This window comes from Pleurodeles waltl, chromosome 8 (assembly GCF_031143425.1).
Source record: "Pleurodeles waltl isolate 20211129_DDA chromosome 8, aPleWal1.hap1.20221129, whole genome shotgun sequence".
NCBI classification, from domain to species: Eukaryota; Metazoa; Chordata; class Amphibia; order Caudata; family Salamandridae; genus Pleurodeles; species Pleurodeles waltl.
Window position 1 is genome coordinate 1,539,511,170 of NC_090447.1, and position 19,584 is coordinate 1,539,530,753.

The following is a 19,584-nucleotide window of genomic DNA, read 5'->3' on the forward strand; positions in this document are numbered from 1 at the left end:
TCACCTCTGCTCTACGCCACTCGACTTTACAACACTCACCTCCACTCTGTGCACTCTACAACACTACTCTATGACGCTCTATGCGACTCCCTCTATGCCACTCCATGCCACTATACTCCACACTATTCCACTCTACTCTATACCACTCCACTCTGCTCTACGCCACTCGACTTTACAACACTCGCCTCCACTCTGTCCACTCTACAACACTACTCTATGATGCTCTATGCGACTTCCTCTATGCCACTCCACTATACTCCACACTATTCCACTCTACTCTATACCGCCCCACTCTTCTCTACGCCACTCGACTTTACAACACTCGCCTCCACTCTGTGCACTCTACAACACTACTCTATGATACTCTATGCGACTCCCTCTATGCCACTCCATGCCACTATACTCCACACTATTCCACTCTACTCTATACCACTCCACTCTGCGCCACTCGACTTTACAACACTCGCCTCCACTCTGTGCACTCTACAACACTACTCTATGATGCTCTATGCGACTCCTTCTATGCCACTCCATGCCACTATACTCCACACTATTCCACTCTACTCTATACCACTCCACTCTGCTCTACGCCACTCGACTTTACAACACTCGCCTCCACTCTGTGGCTCTCTACAACACTACTCTATGATGCTCTATGCGACTCCCTCTATGCCACTCCATGCCACTATACTCCACACTATTCCACTCTACTCTATACCACTCCACTCTGCTCTACGCCACTCGACTTTACAACACTCGCCTCCACTCTGTGCACTCTACAACACTACTCTATGATGCTCTATGCGACTTCCTCTATGCCACTCCACGCCACTATACTCCACACTATTCCACTCTACTCTATACCGCCCCACTCTTCTCTACGCCACTCGACTTTACAACACTCGCCTCCACTCTGTGCACTCTACAACACTACTCTATGACGCTCTATGCGACTCCCTCTATGCCACTCCACGCCACTATACTCCACACTATTCCACTCTACTCTATACCGCCCCACTCTTCTCTACGCCACTCGACTTTACAACACTCGCCTCCACTCTGTGCACTCTACAACACTACTCTATGATACTCTATGCGACTCCCTCTATGCCACTCCATGCCACTATACTCCACACTATTCCACTCTACTCTATACCACTCCACTCTGCTCTACGCCACTCGACTTTACAACACTCGCCTCCACTCTGTGCAATCTACCACACTACTCTATGATACTCTATGCGACTCCCTCAATGCCACTCCATGCCACTATACTCCACACTATTCCACTCTACTCTATACCACTCACCTCTGCTCTACGCCACTCGACTTTACAACACTCGCCTCCACTCTGTGCACTCTACAACACTACTCTATGACGCTCTATGCGACTCCCTCTATGCCACTCCATGCCACTATACTCCACACTATTCCACTCTACCCTATATCACTCCACTCTGCTCTACGCCACTCGACTTTACAACACTCGCCTCCACTCTGTGCACTCTACAACACTACTCTATGATGATCTATGCGACTCCCTCTATGCCACTCCATGCCACTATACTCCACACTATTCCACTCTACCCTATATCACTCCACTCTGCTCTACACCACTCGACTTTATAACACTCGCCTCCACTCTGTGCACTCTACAACACTACTCTATGATGCTCTATGCGACTCCCTCTATGCCACTCCACGCCACTATACTCCACACTATTCCACTCTACTCTATACCACTCCACTCTGCTCTACGCCACTCGACTTTACAACACTCGCCTCCTCTCTGTGCACTCTACAACACTACTCTATGACGCTCTATGCGACTCCCTCTATGCCACTCCATGCCACTATACTCCACACTATTCTACTCTACTCTATACCACTCCACTCTGCTCTACGCCACTCGACTTTAAAACACTGCACCACTCTGTGGCTCTCTACAACACTACTCTATGATGCTCTATGCGACTCCCTCTATGCCACTCCACGCCACTATACTCCACGCTATTCCACTCTACTCTATACCACTCCACTCTGCGCTACGCCACTCGACTTTACAACACTCGCCTCCACTCTGTGCACTCTACAACACTACTCTATGACGCTCTATGCGACTCCCTCTATGCCACTCCATGCCACTATACTCCACACTATTCCACTCTACTCTATACCACTCCACTCTGCTCTACGCCACTCGACTTTACAACACTCGCCTCCACTCTGTGCACTCTACAACACTACTCTATGATGCTCTATGCGACTCCCTCTATGCCACTCCATGCCACTATACTCCACACTATTCCACTCTACTCTATACCACTCCACTCTGCTCTACGCCACTCGACTTTACAACACTCGCCTCCACTCTGTGGCTCTCTACAACACTACTCTATGATGCTCTATGCGACTCCCTCTATGCCACTCCATGCCACTATACTCCACACTATTCCACTCTACTCTATACCACTCCACTCTGCTCTACGCCACTCGACTTTACAACACTCGCCTCCACTCTGTCCACTCTACAACACTACTCTATGATGCTCTATGCGACTTCCTCTATGCCACTCCACTATACTCCACACTATTCCACTCTACTCTATACCGCCCCACTCTTCTCTACGCCACTCGACTTTACAACACTCGCCTCCACTCTGTGCACTCTACAACACTACTCTATGATACTCTTTGCGACTCCCTCTATGCCACTCCATGCCACTATACTCCACACTATTCCACTCTACTCTATACCACTCCACTCTGCTCTACGCCACTCGACTTTACAACACTCGCCTCCACTCTGTGGCTCTCTACAACACTACTCTATGATGCTCTATGCGACTCCCTCTATGCCACTCCATGCCACTATACTCCACACTATTCCACTCTACTCTATACCACTCCACTCTGCTCTACGCCACTCGACTTTACAACACTCGCCTCCACTCTGTCCACTCTACAACACTACTCTATGATGCTCTATGCGACTTCCTCTATGCCACTCCACTATACTCCACACTATTCCACTCTACTCTATACCACTCCACTCTGCTCTACGCCACTCGACTTTACAACACTCGCCTCCACTCTGTCCACTCTACAACACTACTCTATGATGCTCTATGCGACTTCCTCTATGCCACTCCACTATACTCCACACTATTCCACTCTACTCTATACCGCCCCACTCTTCTCTACGCCACTCGACTTTACAACACTCGCCTCCACTCTGTGCACTCTACAACACTACTCTATGATACTCTTTGCGACTCCCTCTATGCCACTCCATGCCACTATACTCCACACTATTCCACTCTACTCTATACCACTCCACTCTGCTCTACGCCACTCGACTTTACAACACTCGCCTCCTCTCTGTGCACTCTACAACACTACTCTGTGATGCTCTATGCGACTCCCTCTATGCCACTCCATGCCACTATACTCCACACTTTTCCACTCTACTCTATACCACTCCACTCTGCTCTACGCCACTCGACTTTACAACACTCTGCTCCACTCTGTGGCTCTCTACAACACTACTCTATGATGCTCTATGCGACTCCCTCTATGCCACTCCATGCCACTATACTTCACACTATTTCACTCTACTCTATACCACTCCACTCTGCTCTACGCCACTCGACTTTACAACACTCGCCTCCACTCTGTGCACTCTACAACACTACTCTATGACGCTCTATGCGACTCCCTCTATGCCACTCCATGCCACTATACTCCACACTATTCCACTCTACTCTATACCACTCCACTCTGCTGTACGCCACTCGACTTTACAACACTCGCCTCCACTCTGTGCACTCTACAACACTACTCTATGATGCTCTATGCGACTCCCTCTATGCCACTCCATGCCACTATACTCCACACTATTCCACTCTACCCTATATCACTCCACTCTGCTCTACGCCACTCGACTTTACAACACTCGACTCCACTCTGTGGCACTCTACCACACTACTGTATGATGCTCTACGCGACTCCCTCTATGCCACTCCACGCCATTATACTCCACACTATTCCACTCTTCTGCACTCTGACACGCTGTGCCACTCCACTCTGCTCTATGCCACTCAACTTTACAACACTCTACTCCAGTCTATGCCATCCCACTCACCTATACTACTCCACTCTATGACAGTCTACTCCGCTCTACGCCACTCTACTCTACAATACACTACTCCACTGGAAGCAACACCCTCTATGCCACTCCACTCTGCTCTACACCACTCCACGCACTCTATGCCCCTTCACTCTACAACTCTGTACTTCACTCTGACTGACACTCTACTCCAGTCTATGCCCTCCCACTGCGACACTCTACTCCCTCCATGACACTCCACAGCACTCTACCCACTCTACGCCACTTAATGACAGCGCAGTTCACTCCACTCCAAGCCACTCAACTCTACAACACGCCACGCCATGCCACGTCATAACACTCCACTCTTACAACACTATGCACTACTCCCCTGTACTGCACTAACTTTTAGCCATGCTCACTGCAACCACACTGGAGTACAACATGGCTAAAACATATTGGCGAAGCATGAGCTTTAGCATAGACAAGACCTATTGGCTTTGATTTAGATCTCGTCGGATGGAATATCTGGTCACGAACGTGAAGGATATCTGGCCCGCCCTATTACCATCTCCATGGGATATCATGGGATCGTAAGATGGCGGACGGGATATCCGTCACGTGTGCGCCAGGGTATTCCCCTCCACCAAGAAGTGAATCAGGCCCCACGTGATTTGCTCAGAATCACAGGATGTTGTGCTGACGCCGAGACTCAAACTTGTGCATTCCCGAGCTCCAAAGTCAGCAGCTCAGGTTAGCCACATCTGGTTGGGCCCTCACACCCCTGGGCCTCAGTGTCACTGCACCTGCTGCACTAGTGATGACTGGTTAAACCAAGGCACAGTGCCCCAGTAAGGGTGACTCTCAAAGACTGAGAGTTGTCTAAGGTGGACCCCTTGGCCTGGGACAGGAAGTAATGGAGTCACGTGCAGCTTCACGTTGCACCCGTGCGTGCACGAGCCTGTTAGGCAGGTTTCAGTGCACAAAGCCCAGTGCTGCTTGGAGAACAGCTCACCAGCAGGCTATGTGTCCACCTTTAGATATGGGTGAGGGTCAGGGGCTCTGCCGAACAATGAAGAAACAGGGCAAACAGCGTCTGTGATTGTTGCACAGCTATGAGAAATGCCTGTCTGACCGAGAAAGTCAAGTTTAAAGTGTCGCTGGTGTTAGGAGAGATGGTAATCCAGAGGTTGGGTTTGGGGTGCTTTTTACATAGCGCAAAGGCGACCCGAAGGTATCGGAGCGCTATACATGAGCAGCTACATTACACAAGGTCACATGCATTGTTTATATTCATGGGGGGGCTCAGTTATGAGAGGCTTGCGCCCCCTTGCGTCACATTTTCTGACCCTCTGGCAGTGCAAACCTGTCAACTATATCCACGAGGCCCCCCAAAGCCACTTTTCACGCCTCATAGACGGAGTGAGGTAGGACACCCCAAGTCGCTGCGTTGCCTAACTCTGCGCTGCAGGCGTTGCATGGGCGTCGGGGGGGTGCTCCCACACAGCACCCCTGGGTTTTGACGCTGCCCCAGATGTATTCAATCAGGTAAACCTGGGGAAGCGCCAACACCCTACGCCTCCCCAGAGCAGGCGAACCAAGCAGAAATATCTCTATTGACCCTTGTTTTTTCTCTTTCTATGTGTGCAGCGTTCAGCACCACACACGGGAAGAGAAGAAAGCCTCTCAGGATTGGTTTTGTGCTGGAAGGTGTCCATTGCGTGCAACCCTTGACCCACGGTGGAAGGGCGCCCGCGTTGGCGCTAGTGGAAGGGCGCCCGCGTTGGCGCTAGTGGAAGGGCGCCCGTGTTGGCGCTAGTGGAAGGGCGCCCGTGTTGGCGCTAGTGGAAGGGCGCCCGTGTTGGCGCTAGTGGAAGGGCGCCCGTGTTGGCGCTAGTGGAAGGGAGCCCGTGTTGGCGCTAGTGGAAGGGCGCTCGTGGAAGGGCGCCCGTGTTGGCGCTAGTGGAAGGGCGCCCGTGTTGGCGCTAGTGGAAGGGAGCCCGTGTTGGCGCTAGGCAGCGGCACACAGGGAGGGGCAGAATGCCCGCATTGCATAAGTACAGTGCATTCCTGCCCTCTCCTTCACGGTGGCGCAGGGCAGCAGCATAAGACTCGCAGCGCTACCCTCATAAACAAGCCCCTGAGTGATTTGCCCAGAATCACAGGGTGACGAGAGGCGCCGGGACTGGAACCAGGTTTCCCAGCTCCAAAGTCCGCGGCTGCGGCAGGAACACCCCCCCTCTCCCCGGACCCAACCCCGCCCCCCCCCCTCCCAGCCCCGGCCTCAAGGTCCCCCCCCCCCAAGACTGGGCTCTCTTTAAAATCAGCTCTTTCCGCCTCAAGGCCGCACTATCTGTCAGGACTCAGTCCTGTGATGTGCGTCTTGGGCTTGTTCCTAAAACCTCATCAGGTGGGGGCCTCGGGGGCTGCCAATTCAACGAAAAATAAGTGTCATTAACACTCTCTGGGCACAGACCCCACCCCCAGAGTCCAGACACACTGCCCGCCTTGGCAGCCAGCCTGCTGCCCCCGCCCACCCCTCCCACACTGGGAGTGAGCCTGGGACGCCCCCACCCCTAAAATGAGCTCCCAGGCACTGAGGCACATGGGGTTAGAGGTCAGTAATGCTGAGGGGCGGGGGGATGGGGGGGGGGGGGCGGCTGCACCAATGAACTCTGTTTAATGTTGTGCCAACTCGGCACGTCCCTGCCACTTCACAGCGCTTAGAGCGCTATAGGGGAAGCTGTGGTGGGGACGGGGGTACTGGTGAGCCGGGGGCAGCAGTGAAGGGAAGGACAGTGTGGGGGTACAGGGGCAGAGAAGTGAACACTAGGCGAGTGCCAGGGAAGTGAACACTAGGAGAGTGCCAGGGGGCCCGCAGGTTGGCAGAGAAGTGAACACTAGGAGAGTGCCAGGTGGGCAGCAGGTAGGCAGAGAAGTGAACACTAGGAGAGTGCCAGGGAGGTGAACACTAGCAGAGTGCCAGGGGGGCCGTAGGTTGGCAGAGAAGTAAACACTAGGAGAGTGCCAGGGGGCCCGCAGGTTGGCAGAGAAGTGAACACTAGGAAAGTGCCAGGGGGCCTACAGGTTGGCAGAGAAGTGAACATTAGGAGAGTGCCAGGGGGCACGCAGGTTGGCAGAGAAGTGAACACTAGGAGAGTGCCAGGGGGCCCCCAGGTTGGCAGAGAAGTGAACACTAGGAGAGTGCCAGGCGCCCCGCAGGTAGGCTGAGAAGTTACACAAGTTATTTACATATAAACAATATAATACTCACATGTGCCTCTCACTTGATGCTCATGCCCCTTGGCTCAGGTGAGACTTTGCTTAGGGCCTCGAGGGCACAGGACCGCACGAGGCGCTAACTGGCAGCTGCAGGGTACCTGCCCCCCTGCCCCGCCCATCCTGAGGCCCAGCACAGGCCAGAGGGGGCCCAGTGTCAGCAGCCTGCACCCCTCAGCCTGCGGTCTGCCCCCCACTCCTCGTGCTTGCACGACTTGTGAGCCCCCGGCCCCCACGCCCACACCTCCAGCCTCTGCAGGGTGGGAAACCTCACTGAGGCCTCCAGCGCCTCAGCTCACGCCGCCCACTTCCGCTTCCCCTGGTGGGGAGTTTCTTGGCAGAAGCCACGTCCTGTCCCTGTGTTGTGTCGATGCCTCTGCTGGCCTGCTCGCAAACACTTCATGAAACAAGCACTGGCAAGGCCAATAGGTTTTGGCGATGTAACATCTATTGGCTTTGGCAGAGTGATGTAGCCTTCTTATATAGCAGTGTGGCTGCTACTCCGCATGGCTAAGAGCTGGTGGCGTGGGGGTGAATGGGGTGGAGTGGGTTAGTTTGAGGTGGATCGGAGTGGGGTAGCTTGGGGGGAGCGGGTAGATTGTAGAGGCAGCTTCGCCCCACTGGTTTTTACAAAAAGGAAAAATAAAATGATAATAACGTACATCGCGTTATTATCATTTTATTTTTTCTTGTAGGGTGGGGCTGGGCTGGAGGGAGGGGGCCGGAGGAGAGCTATGTGCACCACAATAAATGTGCATGTATGTTTGGCGGCCGTGTTGGGCCGGCCAAGCAGACATGCGCACTTTGCATGTTCTCTACCGACTGTACTGCACAGCCGAGGGTAGAACATGCACAGGCTCCCACTCCCAGGCCGCTCAGACCAATCACGACGCTGCTGTCAGCAGCGTCGTGATTGGCTGGGAGCCTCTGCAGCCGGGAAGAGGAAGAGGATGGAGGGGGAAACAAATGCGTCTCCCCTCGAAGGTAAGTGTTTTTAAACATTTTTTTATTTTTTTTTATTTACCCCTGTCCCTTTGCGCCCTGTCCCATCCCGCCACCCCTGTTCAGTGGCAGCTGCCACTGGTAGGTTGTGATAGACTGGAGTGGTGCAGATTGGAGTGGAGTAGGGTAGATTGGATGGAGCTGTGATTGGAGTGCAGTGGTGGAGATTAGAGTGGGGTAGATTGGAGAGAGATAGATTGCAGTGCTGTAAATTGGAGTGCAGTGGGGTAGATTAGAGTGGAGTGGGGTAGATTGGGGGATTGCAGTGGGGTCGGTTGGGTTAGAGTGGCATGGGGTACATTTTGGTGGAGTGGAGTGGGGTAGGTTGAAGTTGGGTACAGTGTGGTAGATTGTATTTGGGTAAATTAGGGTTGAGTGGGATACAGTGGAGTGGAGATTAGAGAGGAGTGGGGTCAATTGGAGTTGAGTGGGGGTAGAATGGGCCAGATTGGAGTTGGCTTTATTGAAGCGAGGTAGATTGGAGTGGAGTGGGGTAAATTGTGGAAGAGTGGAGTGGAGCTGGGTAGACTATGGGAGAGTGGAGTGGTGTAGACTGGGTTGGAGTGGGGAGAGTGAAGAAGATTGGATGGATTGCAGTGGGGTAGAATGGGTTAGATTGGAGTGGAGTGGGGTAGATTGGAATTAATTGGGGTAGAATGTGATAGACTAAAGTGGTGTAGATTGAGGTAGAATGGAGTGGAGTGGGGCAGACTGAAGTGGAGCAGAGACTGGAGTGGAGTGGGGTAGATTAGACTGAAGTGGGTATACTAGAGGGAGGTAAACTGGAGTCAGGTAGATTGGGATAAAATAGTTAAGTTGGTTAGACTGAGGTAGATTGGAGTGGAATGGGGTAGATTGGAATGGAGTGGGGTAAATTGTGGAAGAGTGGAGTGGAGCTGGGATAGACTGGGGTGGAGTGTGGGAGAGTGAAGAAGATTGGATGGATTGCAGTGGGGTAGAATGGGGTAGATTGGAGTGGAATGGGGTAGATTGTAATGAATTGGGGTAGAATGTGATAGACTAAAGTGGTGTAGATTGAGGTAGAATGGAGTGCAGTGGGGCAGATTGAAGTGGAGCAGAGACTGGAGTGGAGTGGGGTACATTAGACTGAAGTGGGTAGACTAGAGGGGGGTAAACTGGAGTCAGGTAGATTGGGATAAAATAGAATCAAGTTGGTTAGATTGTGGTAGATTGGAGTGGCATGGGGTAGATTGGAATGGAGTGGGTTGGAGTGGGGTGGATTGTGGTAGACTGGAGTGGAGTAGATTGGAGTGGGGTGTATTGCAGTAGATTGAGTGGATTGGGGTAGACTGGAGTGGAGTAAATTGGAGTGGAGTGTATTGCAGTAGATTGAGTGGATTGGGGTAGAGTGGTGTAGATTGGGATATACTGGAGTGTGGTGGTGTAGACCGGAGTGGAGTGGGGTAGAGTTGAGTGAGGTGGATTGGATTGGACTGGAGTAGATTGAGTGGAGTAGGGTAGAATGGAGTGGAGTGAGATAGATTGGCGTGGTGTTGAGTGGGGTGGGGTAGACTGGGGTAGAATTTAGTGGGATCAAGGGTAGACTGGAGTAGGGTAGATTAGAGTGGAGTGGGGTAGAGTGGAGTGGGGTAAAATGGAGTGGGGTGGGGTAGATGGGGTGGAGTGAAGGGGCTCGCATTAGAGTGGTGTGAAGTGCAAAGTGGAGTGGAGTAGATTGGAATATTGTGTCATAAAGTGTTTTAGAGTGGAGACGTGTAGGAATATCGTGTCGTAGAGTGTCTTAGAGTGGAGAGGTGTAGAGTTGAATATCGTGTCATAGAGTCTCTTAGAGGGGAGAGGTGTAGAGTGGAATATCTTGTCGTAGAGTGTCTTACAGTGGAGAGGTGTAGATTGGAATATCGTGTTGTAGAGTGTCTTAGAGGGGAGAGGTGTAGATTGGAATATCGTGTCGTAGAGTGTCTTACAGTGGAGAGGTGTAGAGTGGAATATCGTATCGTAGAGTGTCTTACAGTATCTTACAGTGGAGAGGTGTAGAATGGAAGGCATGTCAGAGTGGAATGGAGTGGCATGGCATAGATTGGAGGGGCATAGAGTAGAGTAGAGTAGAGTGTTGTGGAGTTGAGTGGGGTAGATTGGAGTGGAGTAGATTGGATGGAGGTACATTGCAGTAGATTGAGTGGATTATGGCACAGTGGTGTAGATTGGGATAGGCTGGGGTGCGGTGGTGTAGATTGGAGTACACTGGGGTAGAGTGGAGTGGGATGGATTGGGGTGGAGTGGGGGTAGATTGAGTGGAGTGGGGTAGATTGAGTGGAGTGGGACAGATTGGAGTGGGGTAGATTGGGTTAGAATGGAGTGGGGTAGATTAGAGTGGAGTGGGGTAGATTGGCGTAGAATGGAGTGGGGTAGATTGGAGTGGAGTGGGGTAAAATGGAGTGGGGTGGGGTATATTGGGGTGGATTGAAGGGGCGCACATTAGAGTGGTGTGGAGTGGAGTTGATTGGAATAACGTGTCAGAGTGTCTTACAGTGGAGAGGTGTAGAGTAGTACGGCATGTCAGAGTGGAATGGAGTGGTGTGACATAGATTGGGGGGCATAGAGTGGAATAGAGAGTTGTGGAGTGGCGTGGGGTGGAGTGGAGTAGCGTGGAGTATGCACCGTGTGGTAGTGCACTGCCATTACAAAACACATTTTAAATTGGAGTGACCATTACATTTGCATAGACGCACAGTTTTATTGCGCACAAATGATAATGTGTGGAAATGTCATCACCTAGTGTATTGATGTGTTTTGATTGTATTCAAATATTTGTTTACTCCATGCTTCAGACTTACAAAAAAATAAACTTAGTATGTACTTTCCTAATTCTGATATATTCTGAAATATCAGCTCAGTTTATCTTTGTTGTGTGCCACCAAAATCCTTTCTTTTCACAGCAAAATTGTCACACACATTCTCTCAATTTAAAGCCAGAGAAAGGAAAATAAACACCAAGCTCTCATGGAAGACGGAGTCTGACATTTGACCTCTGTCTTTGAATGCACAGCACATGTGGCAAGATAAAAACAAGATATAAAGGCCTGCTTACAGAAAATGAGTACTTGGAAGGATACTGTAAACAAGCAGTGCTCCACCAGACAGAGAACTTAAGCCAGACAGTCTAAAACAAATAAAGCCAGCAAATAGAGAGCAAGCAACTGTGAGTTACAAACTCCGAAGCCAATAGTAAGCAATGGGAGGAATGCATTCCCAGGGAAGCTTTCAGAATGCCTGCAAGAAGTTGTTAGCAAACCAGACAGCTGCACTGTCTGGCAGGCTTGGACCTACAAAAGTCAGAAATTTACTTCATGGTTTATTAAGAATCTCACCAGTACACTGTGCTAGGTTTCCACACCAGGCGGACCGGTCGATGCTGCTGTGCAGTAGGTGGGGGTGATCCTGGAAACCTTGAGAGTGCCTTATAGGTAGCTGACTCAGAAAGGATGACAGGGAACGGCAAAGAGTCATTCCCACTAGCCATGTTTCCTCCTTTTTTGAGTTGAAAGATGTACTGCTGACTATCCAATGCTCTTTGGGCCTTAACAATCATACCAATCATAACGTTATTAATTCTGCTCGCATAATTAAGAGTAATTTTGGGGAAAAAATGCTATTGCAAGAGCACATTTAGGGAGTGCGAGCAGTTGCTCGTGCTCGCTATTCGTGTTCTGCTGTGTTTAATGCTATGTGTTAGTGCAAAATGCATCCTGGCGTCCATTTTTGAAGCAAGGGCGCATTTCATGCTGAGAAAATAGTGCGAAATGCTGGGAGCAGGTTCGGGGACAATCCAACCCCAAGAGCACATGTAGTGAGCGCGAGCAGGCAGTGGCGATGACTGGGAACAAACTTTATTGTTTTGGTGGACTGCTTCCACTCTTTATATGTGGCACGCTCACATAGCAGAGGAACACTCCACCCCCCTGACCCGTGGAACTGGGCGCTACATAGGAGATATAGCTTGAACTTGGCCCATGGGCGTAGAGGCTCTCAGCGTCGACCAAGCAGAGGCTTCCAAGGCCACTGCAAGGAGGAGGCATGGCCTGGAGACACAGGGGCCTCATTTACAACGATTTGGCATAGGGCAGCGCCACAAACCTTTTTGCAGAGCTGCCCTACCCCAAATCATGGGGCCGAGAATGCACATCATTTATGAGAAATAGACTGAGATTTCAGAAAAATGGCTGTTCATGTCATGACGCACCACTGTTCTTGCGGCCCATTGCACCCCTTCACGCCACCATGTGTGCTCCGGATTTAAAATACGGCGCAGGTTAGGGACAATAGCGTCATCATTTTTTACGCCATTGCTCTACTTTCCAAAAATGTCGGTGTTAATCCTGCAAAGTACCTAGAGGCCCATTATAAATAATGGTGTACATCCTTTTAATGCCTCCTCTGTGCAGGCGTTAAAAATGCCGCTAGATATGGGCCAGTGGATTCTTTAGATTCCACTGCGCCATTTTTGCGGGCCCCGTAACAAGGGAACTCCCCCCTTGCATAGATTATGCCTGGCGCAGGGAAAATGAGGGGCAAGGAATTACAAAGTGGCACAATGCAAACACTGTGGCACTTTGTAAATATGGCATTTTTGCCACACTATCGCCACATTAGCATCAAAATAATGATGCAAATGTGGCAATAGTTGGCGCTAGGCCCTTCTTAAATTTGGGCGATAGTGTATTATTGTCCTTTCAGCCAGCCCTGGCAGAGAAATTGCTGCTGAGCGCCAACGCAGGCACCCTTGCACCACGGTGCAAGTGTGTCTGCATTGCAAGCAGGATTGATGATGTGCAGGAGGGGGCAACTTCCTGCATAAAACAATCAATGGAGACGTTTTCCTGGTTCTTGGTGTGGTGCAGAACGCAGCACACATGGAAAGAGAAAAAAACGAGGAGAAATGAAAATGAAATTTCTCCTCCTTACACCTGCCCCGGGGACGTATAACGTTTTACGTTGCTCCAGGTTTACGTGATTTTGTATATCTGGGGCAGCATCAAAATCCATGGGTGATGCGTGAGAAAACCCACCATAACGCCCACGGAACGCCTCCTTGACGCAGAGTAAGGAAACACAGTGCTTTCCACTTCCGTGTCTCACTCCATATCTAAGAGGCCGCACAGGTTGTCTTTGCGTCTCCTCATAGATATGATGAGAGTCCTGCGCCACGAAGCATCTAAAAAAGTGACGCTACAACGTCGCAGCATGCTTGTAAATGAGGCCCACAGTACGCAGCCCTGGTGCCAACTAGGTCAATAGTAAACCAACGTGCAGCCCGTGCTTTACTCCCATAAACAGAAACTACACACACACCTGAAGTCCACTCACGGAATGAGGCTTAACGCAGAAAACCAGCAGGCGCTAGCTCCTTCCTAGTTGGATATCTGAGTCCAAATGAGTTCACAGCGCTTAGACACCAAGCGCTGTGTTCCTCTAGGTGTTCTTTAATCTGGTCCTCGTACAGTCACACTTGGCAGTTTAAGCTCAGTTCTTTCAGAGTCGTCGGGCACAGAGTCCTGAAGACGGACTGGGAGAGTGTGTTTCACTGAGTGGAGGTACCCTGCGTCACTTCCGGAACTGTAAAGGCTGGGGGGACGGTCAGAGGTAGGAGAGAACAGCAGAGGCTGAAAAGACGTTCCCGGAGAATGACCCTGGAGCTGGACAGGAGAATCTTCCAAACCGGATCAGGAAACAGCTTTAGGAGCAAGAGTCTTGAGGCATCAGAGAAACTACTGCAAATATCTGAAGTGCCAAATATATAGCAGGGGGGCTGCACACCTGGCGGAAAATCACTCTGTAATTGCACTGACAGTCACTTAAGACAATTGCTCCTGCTCCATTTACAGGTCCTATTTCGGAAGTGTAGCTCACAGAAAGAGGCAGTGAGGTGGAGGAAGTGGGGTGGCCACCTTGTCTTGGAATATCTTCTTCCACAGTGTTTGTTCCTTCTCCATCTTGAAATGGAACAAGCCCCCAGAGGACTGGCCCCACCACTCTGTACTAGGCAGGTGTTAGGCACCAATCATGGCCGCCTGGGGCTTCCCTTTGTCCCTAACCCCTGAACCAGAGCTCATCTGTTGCCCCCTGCCAGGGCCACAAAGAAGACATCTCAGCAAGAGCAAAGCATGCTGGGAGGAGGACAGTGCCCTACCCCACAACATGGTGAACAATACCGGAGGGCAGCTAGCTGGCGTGACCTCCAACAAGAAGCCGCACCGATTGCACGGCTGCATGTCAATCACGGGAAACAGGCGAGCAGCCCGCCTCCGGCAGCCACAGGTGAACTCAACCCTCAGTACCTGGCTAGTAAATCAAATATGCCAATCATGGATAAACCAATCAACAGTACAGTTTACCTAGGGAGCACTTGCACTTTAGGACTGATTAACAGTGGTAAAGTGTGCAGAGACAAGAAACCAGCAAAAACAGAGTCCGAAACCAGGAGGTCAGAAGGCAAAGACCCAGGGGAGACACGCCAAAAAGCTGCCAGGTCTAACACTGGCCAGACCCCACCAGAAGTGAGGAGCAGCCTCACCGCTGGCACGGAGGGAGACACACAACATGTGGCACAAACATAGCGAAGGGCAGAGCAACAGGAGGTGTAACTTGGGCAGAAGCAAACCAGGGGGCATATTTACAAGCCCCGTGTGCCACCAGGGGATCACTTTTTTTATGCTACAGCGACGCAGAGTGCAAACTCATATCTACAAGGCCACGCACAGGCACATTGCGTGACTTTTCATGGCCTTGTAGATATGGAGAAGGGTCACTACGTTGCCTCACACTGTGTCGGTGGGCGTTCCATGGATGTCGTGGTGGGGTTTCCCACGCAACATCCATAGGTTTTGGCGCATTCCCAGATTTACAAGAATCTGTATACCTGGAAATGTTTCAAAACTGTACGACTCCCCAGGGCAGGCGCAGCGAGGAGAAATATGTTTATTTCTCCTAGTTTTTTCCTCTTTCCATGTGTGCTGCATCCTGCAGCAAACATAGAAACAGGAAAACGCCTCCCAGCATGGGTTTTGTGCAGGAAGGTGTCCCTTCCCGCACACAAACAATCCTGCTGACAACACGAGCACCCTTGCACCGTAGTGAAAGGGTGTCTGCATTGGTGCTAGGTAGCACATTGTGCACCAGCGCAGGGGGAAGGGACAGAAATGCACAGTATCTTGTAAATTTGGTGCATATTTTACCTTTCCAATTTTCCATAGGGCAGCATAGCGTAAATACTTGCAAATCTGCCCCATGCCAATTCCTTCTATACATGCCCCCAAGTCTCTCAGGATTTAGTGATGACCACATGTTATAAAAGGAGGTTCACCGAACGAGGGGAAACTTTTTTGACTAATGCTGGCGTGCTTGAAATTTGCATCAATAGTTAGACTTTTTCTTTATAGAACTTTAAGCTTCTCCCACAACTCTTGTACAAGCGTCTTTGATCAAGACGATGTGTCTGAGTTCTGGACCAAGATACCATGGATTGTTGCTCTTTCCTGCACCCAGAGTCTCTGCAGGATTGAACTTGTCTACCAGAAATGGGGCAGCCAGTATTGTGACATACGTCGCTCGTTGCTTGTGCCACAGCAGCCAAGAAGCCTGTGCAGGCTGATGGCTGCAGAGCACAGGCACAGGGCCGGCTTTAGGGCAGTGCGACTGGTGCAGCTGCAGTGGGCACTGACTTGGGGAGTGGGTTGCTGACGCAGTTCATAAGATACAACCCTAGCATAGACCAGTCACTGTTATGAACTGTCATCAAAGAGCAGCATGCAAACTTTCATGATCTATTCCTAATGTTGCTAAAAAGGGTTGGTTTGGGTAGATATACATTCTTATTAGTAAAGCCAGCCTTTGCCAGAGCTTTAAAACAAATGGAGGTATGTGAGAGGGGCTATGGAGAGATGAGGGGCACTTTTGCACGGTGGTAGTGAGGGAATCCGAGGAGAAGGTCATGTTTGGCAGGAGGGAGGGTGTGGGGGGCACCAATAATTATTGTCGCACTGGGCACCACCAGCGCTAAAGCCAGCCCTACGCAGGAATACATTTCCCTGGACACTGCCGTAGTTGAGAGACCGTCATGGCACAATCCCTGCCAATAAGTGTACAGAAGGAGTGACAGAGACCGCAGGATACTTTCTTCTCAGCCCCAACCAACCAGGAACATTTACAGCTGTTCTAATCCAGCAAATAGACATAAACATTTCTATAATTTTCCGCCCATTCAGTATCAACTGACAATAATGCCTGGGTTCACCGCCCACGCTGGTGGTCACTAACTTCCAAGAAACTAGGGGTGGGCATAACTTGCGTAATTCAGTGTAATACAATCAGGCGGAAGTACCAAAAGAACTCCAAGAGATTTCTCAGAATTACACAAGAAGAGTAATTCTGATTTTAGCAACATTTCATTGCGCAAAAATGCCCCCCCCCATCCAAAATGGAAGCAATGATGCTCTTTGCACTAAGAAATAGCACTAAATGCAACAGAACATGAATAACAACTGCGAGCAGCCCCTCACGCTCATTAAATGTACTATTAGGTAGGATATCCCCCAAACATACGCCTGGCATTTAGCACTATTTTCTTAGCACAAAATGCCCCTTTGCATCCAAAATGGACAGAAGGGTGCATTTTGCACTAAGAAATAACACTAACTGCAACGGAACACGAACAGCTGGTGTTGCATTCAAAGATTCCTGAGATACCTTTGTTTGTCAATGGTGCACTTCCAACTGCAGCCTATGCCTCTTCCCCTCTTGCCTACAAACTGCCCCTCATTTCTTTTTTACCCCTGCCATAGGATATTTACCCATTCATTATGGCGTGTGGTTCCAAGCGCTATCTCGTGTCTGTCTTCATCACCAGGATACGATGAATATTAATTTTTTTACTGGTGCTGCTTGAGATATGAGTGAAAAACCGACCCAAGGAACATCCTGGCCACTGAATTTTCCTAGCAGAAGCACTGCCTGTGGCAGGGGCGGAGCTTGGTCAGTAAGAATGGGGGGGGGGGGTGAGGTTCAGATTTTCCAACAATCAGGCTGGCATATGACGTCAAAATATACAACAAGCAGGGCACAAGGGAGCGAAACGCAAATTGGTGGGGTTACTAAGTGAGAGAAAACACAATATTTTGTAAAATAACCACATTTTTTGAGTCTGCTTGGGTTTTTAGTCTCTATGGGGAATATTTACAAGCCTCTTGCACAGCTGGAGCGTCACTTTTTTTGACACTCCAGCAGCTCAGACTGCAGACCTGTATCTATGAGGTTACGTAAAGTCACTTAGTGTGGCTTTTCGTGGCCTCATAGATACGGAGTAAGGCAAAGCCGTGCAAGTCGCTGTGTTGCCTTACTCTGCGCCAAGGAGGCGTTGCATGGATATTGCATTGGGTTTTTCCATGCAACTCCCTTGGCTTTTGACACATTCCCAGATTTACAAGGACTACAAGATCAGATTTTCTGTGACAGGGTAGCCAGTTTCTTTAAAGATAAGATCATAAAAATCCACTCCAAATTTCTGGACCCTCACCTACCCGAAAGAGAACAATACAGGTGTTCCAACACGGGCCTGACGGAGGTTCCCATGATGGAGAATTTTGCACTGCTAACCGCTGAGCAAATCAAGTGCCTCCTACAAAGTTTTCATTCAGGGTCTCCTGCTGACCCATGCCCCCCAAGCATGCTACAACTAGTCTGCAACTCGGTTGTAGCACCTCTGGAGAAGTTGTCGATGACACCCAAACTATAGTCTCCTTTCAAGATAAGACTACTATTATAGCTCATGAATTCCAGCCCTGTATGAGAGAAGTTAAAAACTCGATGGATCAAAATTGGCTAAAGATGAAGGGAGACAAAACTGAGGTCATTATCTTCGGTGCAAACCCTTCCATTTGGCATTCAGGCTGGTGGCTGGAGTCATGTTGGACATTACCGGTTCCCTCCTCTGCGGTTCAAAACCTCTGGATTGCCTGCAATTCCACCTTAACTTTTGACACCCAAGTTAACAAAATCATTAATTCATGTATTTGGATTATCAAGATGCTTAAGAAAATCCTCCCCTTCATACTTTAGGATCTTAGAGTAACGGAAGTTCTGGCCCTGATTGGATCAAGGCAGGACTACTGCAACGCCTTGTATCTCAACATCAATCAAGCATCTTTAAATAAGCTGCAACTTATTCAGAATCAAAGTGCTCGTCTGGTACTTGGGCTAGCCAGGTTTTGATCGGTCAAAGAGAGTATGAAGGAAGTTCGCTGGCTACCAATCAGGAAACGTATTATTTTCAAGACACTGTGCATTGCTCACAAGGCCCAACATATACAAGGCCCTTGTTCCCCTTATCTGTCTATCAGGTGGTACACGCCCGGTCGCCACCTCAGATCCGCCAACCTTAGCCTAGCGCGGCCTCAAAGAACAAAAAAAGTGAAATGGGGGGACAGAGCTTTTTCCACAGCCGCTGTGAGATTATGGAATTCAATCCCTTTTAAATTAGGAACATCCCCACTCTTCTGCCCGTCTGCAAGCAAGTCAAAACCTGGCTATTGTCATCCTAATTGTTAGGTGTAGCAGCAGTCACGTTTACCTCTCTAGTGCTTTGATACCTCTGGTCGAAATGTGCTCTATCAAATATCCCATACATACATACATACATACATGCATACATACATACATACATGCATACATACATACATACATACATGCATACATACATACATGCATGCATACATACATATATACATACATACAGGCAAGGCTTTCTGCACACACATAGAAAGCCTTGGGGCATTGTTTTTGTACCAGAGGTTTTCCCTTCCTGCACAAAAAACAATCCCGCATGCACTGCAGACGCCCTTGAGCCATGGTGCAAGGGTGCCTGCGTTGGTGCTAGGCTGCCAGTAGTGCGCCAGCGCGGGGGGAACGGACAGGAAGGCATATTTCATAAATACGGCACATTCCTGCCTTTTCAGATTGGCGATGGGCAGCGCAGGAAAAAGACTTGCAGTGCTGCCCTACATGAATATGCTGTAAACATGCCCGTGTGTAAAAACCCCTTGTGAAATCCGACAGACACCTCACCATACACGACTGAACCCGTACCCAACTATCTTCCAGAAAATACATTTATTAGGGGGATGTAACACCCTAAACACTGCCCGGCTCCATAGCCACACCTC

At 50.0% G+C, this 19,584-nt stretch overlaps 1 protein-coding gene across 2 annotated transcripts in view; it reads right to left on the reverse strand.

The window, feature by feature from the left end:
- Window positions 1-19,584, reverse strand: part of LOC138248957 (kelch-like protein 9) — a 120,533-nt gene that overhangs the window by 75,521 nt on the left and 25,428 nt on the right. The window contains exon 1 of one of the 2 annotated variants that reach the window (XM_069202993.1): window positions 7,383-7,711. The exons of the other annotated variant lie outside the window; for it this stretch is intronic. The gene's annotated coding sequence lies outside the window, so the exon portion shown is untranslated. Of the gene's footprint in view, window positions 1-7,382; window positions 7,712-19,584 lie in introns of those variants that run through there. 2 annotated transcript variants of the gene reach the window in all.